At 45.0% G+C, this 5,278-nt stretch overlaps 1 long non-coding RNA gene across 1 annotated transcript; it reads right to left on the bottom strand.

Moving 5' to 3' along the window:
- Positions 1-351: 351 nt before the first annotated feature.
- On the bottom strand, positions 352-3,377 carry LOC124027328. The gene is made up of 3 exons (XR_006837393.1): positions 3,306-3,377; positions 942-1,017; positions 352-814 (listed from the first exon to the last, which is right to left on the bottom strand). It is a non-coding gene; the product is annotated as an uncharacterized LOC124027328 (long non-coding RNA).
- Between the last annotated feature and the right edge of the window lie 1,901 nt (positions 3,378-5,278).

Raw genomic sequence — 5,278 nt, 5'->3', positions numbered from 1 at the left:
AAATAAAAAATAAAATATTATTTTCTACAAAACGTTGAGATTTGCAGTTTTGACATATGTAGACAATGGTATTGTTCTGGAGATAATGAAAATGAGGTCGAAAATTGGTGGACTTGCCCGTTAATTATTTAATTAATAAAACAGTATTTGTAAGTCTGCTGTTGTGTTGCGATAATGCAGACTTCTACCAGTGTTTCTGGGGTAATACTGACACCTACTGGTTCATCATTGTCTTGACTGATCCCACAGAGAAAGAACTAAACTATAGAAATAGTACACTACATGCCCAGTACATTATTCACACATTAATACATTTATACATATATTTATCATTTATATTTTATTAACACTATTAAATTACTGCACATACAAAGCATTTTAGAGCAATAGGATGAAATAATATATTCTTTCAAATAGAAGTTCTTGCTGCAGTGTGAACTAGGAAAGGGAGATGTTTGTCTTGATATAATCCCAACTAAATGTCCATTTATTTTAAAGTTACAAACATTAGTGACCAGCACATACACTTTCTGGCCTCAAGCCTTAGTTAAAGGTTCAACAATGAATTTGTGTTGGTTCAAATAGAAATGTTTTCCCAATTATCCTAGTTGTAAGAAAAATATAAAAATATCCTTAAAATATCATTATTTATAACTGGATGTATGTAAGATATTAAATATTAAATGGCCTGGTTTAGGACATAAATGAGGTATAGGTGAGATAGGTTTATGAACTTTACATTAATCATTTAGATAACTGGATTCATTGTTTAGGATACAGGAAGCCTGACAAGTTCAATCTTCATTTTGGGACCCTGAAAGTCAAAAACAAATACACTGTTATTTAGTTACTTAGTTACCTGAGTGTCCATCACTGACATCAACATCATTTGTTTAATTGACATCTATTATTGGTTTTGATTGATAAGAGGTCGTACTCACAGGTGATTGGTCCGATGGTGAGGGGTTCGAGGGGGACAGAGGGGGTGACAGAGCGGTATTTCCTTTTGGTGCACATCTGAGGAAAGAGACGAGAAGGAGTCAGAGAGACCAGACACTGAGACAGAGAGACGAGAAGGAGTCAGAGAGACCAGATACTGAGACAGAGAGACGAGAAGGAGTCAGAGAGACCAGACACTGAGACAGAGAGACCAGACACTGAGACAGAGAGACCAGATACTGAGACAGAGAGACCAGATACTGAGACAGAGAGACCAGATACTGAGACAGAGAGACGAGAAGGAGTCAGAGAGACCAGAAACTGAGACAGAGAGACCAGATACTGAGACAGAGAGACGAGAAGGAGTCAGAGAGACCAGACACTGAGACAGAGAGACCAGATACTGAGACAGAGAGACGAGAAGGAGTCAGAGAGACCAGACACTGAGACAGAGAGACCAGATACTGAGACAGAGAGACGAGAAGGAGTCAGAGAGACCAGACACTGAGACAGAGAGACCAGACACTGAGACAGAGAGGCCAGACACTGAGACAGAGAGACGAGAAGGAGTCAGAGAGACCAGACACTGAGACAGAGAGACGAGAAGGAGTCAGAGAGACCAGATACTGAGACAGAGAGACGAGAAGGAGTCAGAGAGACCAGACACTGAGACAGAGAGGCGAGAAGGAGTCAGAGAGACCAGACACTGAGACAGAGAGACCAGACACTGAGACAGAGAGGCCAGACACTGAGACAGAGAGACCAGATACTGAGACAGAGAGACCAGACACTGAGACAGAGAGACCAGAGAGAGTCAGAGAGACCAGATACTGAGACAGAGAGACGAGAAGGAGTCAGAGAGATCAGACACTGAGACAGAGAGACGAGAAGGAGTCAGAGAGACCAGACACTGAGACAGAGAGACGAGAAGGAGTCAGAGAGACCAGAAACTGAGACAGAGAGGCCAGACACTGAGACAGAGAGACGGGAAGGAGTCAGAGAGACCAGACACTGAGACAGAGAGACGAGAAGGAGTCAGAGAGACCAGACACTGAGACCAGACACTGAGACAGAGAGACGAGAAGGAGTCAGAGAGGCCAGACACTGAGAAAGAGAGACGAGAAGGAGTCAGAGAGATCAGACACTGAGACAGAGAGACCAGACACTGAGACAGAGAGACGGGAAGGAGTCAGAGAGACCAGACACTGAGACAGAGAGACCAGACACTGAGACAGAGAGACGAGAAGGAGTCAGAGAGGCCAGACACTGAGACAGAGAGACGAGAAGGAGTCAGAGAGACCAGACACTGAGACAGAGAGACGAGAAGGAGTCAGAGAGACCAGACACTGAGACAGAGAGACCAGACACTGAGACAGAGAGACCAGACACTGAGACAGAGAGACCAGACACTGAGACCAGATACTGAGACAGAGAGACGAGAAGGAGTCAGAGATACCAGACACAGACAGAGAGACCAGACACTGAGACAGAGAGACCAGACACTGAGACAGAGAGATGGGACGGAGTCAGAGAGACCAGACACTGAGACCTGAGAGAGTCAGAGAGACCAGACACTGAGACAGAGAGACCAGACACTGAGACAGAGAGACCAGATACTGAGACAGAGAGACCAGACACTGAGACCAGATACTGAGTCAGAGAGACCAGACACTGAGACAGAGAGACGAGAAGGAGTCAGAGAGACCAGACACTGAGACAGAGAGAAACGAGAAGGAGTCAGAGAGACCAGACACTGAGACAGAGAGACTCAGGAGAGTCAGAAACCACCACACACAAACTGAGTGAGACTAGAGAGAGACCACAGACTGAGTGAGACCAGAGAGAGACCACAGACTGAGTGAGACCAGAGAGAGACCACAGACTGAGTGAGACCAGAGAGAGACCACAGACTGAGAGAGACCAGAGAGAGACCACAGACTGAGTGAGACCAGAGAGAGACCACACTGAGTGAGACCAGAGAGAGAGACCACAGACTGAGTGAGACCAGAGAGAGACCACAGACTGAGTGAGACCAGAGAGAGACCACAGACTGAGTGAGACCAGAGAGAGACCACAGACTGAGTGAGACCAGAGAGAGACCACAGACTGAGAGAGACCAGAGAGAGACCACAGACTGAGAGAGACCAGAGAGAGACCACAAACTGAGTGAGACCAGAGAGAGACCACAAACTGAGTGAGACCAGAGAGAGACCACAAACTGAGTGAGACTAGAGAGAGACCACAAACTGAGTGAGACCAGAGAGAGACCACAGACTGAGTGAGACCAGAGAGAGACCACAGACTGAGTGAGACCAGAGAGAGACCAGACAGAGTGGATGAGTCAGCGGGAAAGATGCAGGACTCACTGGAGTGCAGGAGGAGCTCCTCTGGTCACACAGGCTGAGTCTGCAGTGCAGGAAGACGTCCCGGTAGTCCCCGTGGTACAGGAACAGCAGAGCAGAGAAGCGAGCCCTGAGAGACGAGCCGCTCTCCTCCACCCTCACCTGACGGAGTTCAGTCGGACATCTGGGAAACAGGGAGGGTCATGGGTTTAGGTTAGATAACGCAACAGAAAATACACAAACATTAGGGGTTCGGTTCCCAGACACAGAATAAGCCTGATCCTGGAGTAAAAAGCATATGGAGAAGCTCCATGTAAAGTGTTAGTCCAGGACCAGACTTAATCTGTGTCTGGGAAAACCTCCTCCATATGTTCCTTGAGTATAAACCAAGACACCTGCACACATACTTGTTCTGAATGATGTAGTTTCGCATGATGTCTTTAGGGTCGGGGGATTGCGTGGCATAGCAGTCCTCCAGAACGACCACGAAACGCTCCGTCTCGGACTCCTCTACGGACACGCCCACGTGCAGCACGGAACCCACCGGCAAGGTGACTCCGCCCGCTGGGTAAGCCTTTGTGAAGTCGTCGCTGTGGTACAGAGTCATGTTGGAGCCCAATCTGGAGCCCTTACCGACTCTGGAACCCTTCAGCCTGTCAAATGGGCCAATAGGAGATTTGGTTTTGTTAGATTCCAAATAAACAGAGTAGAAAACTCACGGACGTTTAGTAAAGCTGAAACCAAGTTAATTCACCCACTGGGTCATACAGCAGCATAAGGCAATGACATGTTTCCACCAGTGGTAGTATATATATATATATATATAGACCCCAATGTGGATGGAGCATCCTCCTTCCCTCTAAACATGACATGTTTCCACCAGTGGTAGTATATATATATATATAGACCCCAATGTGGATGGAGCATCCTCCTTCCTCTAAACATGACATGTTTCCACCAGTGGTAGTATATATATATATATAGACCCCAATGTGGATGGAGCATCCTCCTTCCCTCTAAACATGACATGTTTCCACCAGTGGTAGTATATATATATATATATAGACCCCAATGTGGATGGAGCATCCTCCTTCCTCTAAACATGACATGTTTCCACCAGTGGTAGTATATATATATATATATAGACCCCAATGTGGATGGAGCATCCTCCTTCCCTCTAAACATGACATGTTTCCACCAGTGGTAGTATATATATATATATAGACCCCAATGTGGATGGAGCATCCTCCTTCCCTCTAAACATGACATGTTTCCACCAGTGGTAGTATATATATATAGACCCCAATGTGGATGGAGCATCCTCCTTCCCTCTAAACATGACATGTTTCCACCAGTGGGAGTATATATATAGACTGTTAACTGTTAACTATATAAACTGTTCCTTCTCCCAATGTGACCTGACCTCCATTCCTCACTAACCCACATCTCTCCACCCTTATCAGTTCCTGCAACCATGTGATTGCCTCTCCTTTACTCAAAACATTCCAAGCTTAACTGCCTCCACCACAAACATTCCTCCTACAGATTAACATCTGGTGTAGAAACCTGACCATAGTATTCAATATTTCAAGTTTAGGAGTCAGAGCCCATCAGTTAAGAGATGCAGTCAGAGATGGTGAAGGACAAACAAAGTGCCTTGAGTGAGAAAATGAGAGAAATGTACTTTACAGGCTTTATAATAATATTTATAATAATAATAATTAAAATAGTTATAATAAAAATAATAAATACCGGTACACATTATTGTTGAAGCACTTTTCAAGACACCCAAAGTCACTTTAGATAGGCAAGATAAGACATGATTATTATTATAGTTTTAACACCATTACACAGTCAGCTTCAACGAGTATCTTGGTGGAACAACCAGAACAACCAGTACTGTGATGAGTCGACAGAGGAGGTGATAAACTCTTAACTAGTCATCTAAAGGATCATCAAGAACCACAGGTTTGGAGTATAAACTGTCTATACATTAA

This window comes from Oncorhynchus gorbuscha, unplaced genomic scaffold (assembly GCF_021184085.1).
Source record: "Oncorhynchus gorbuscha isolate QuinsamMale2020 ecotype Even-year unplaced genomic scaffold, OgorEven_v1.0 Un_scaffold_3104, whole genome shotgun sequence".
NCBI classification, from domain to species: Eukaryota; Metazoa; Chordata; class Actinopteri; order Salmoniformes; family Salmonidae; genus Oncorhynchus; species Oncorhynchus gorbuscha.
Note: the sequence above shows the minus strand (reverse complement) of the source record. Positions and strands in the feature narration are given on the sequence as shown.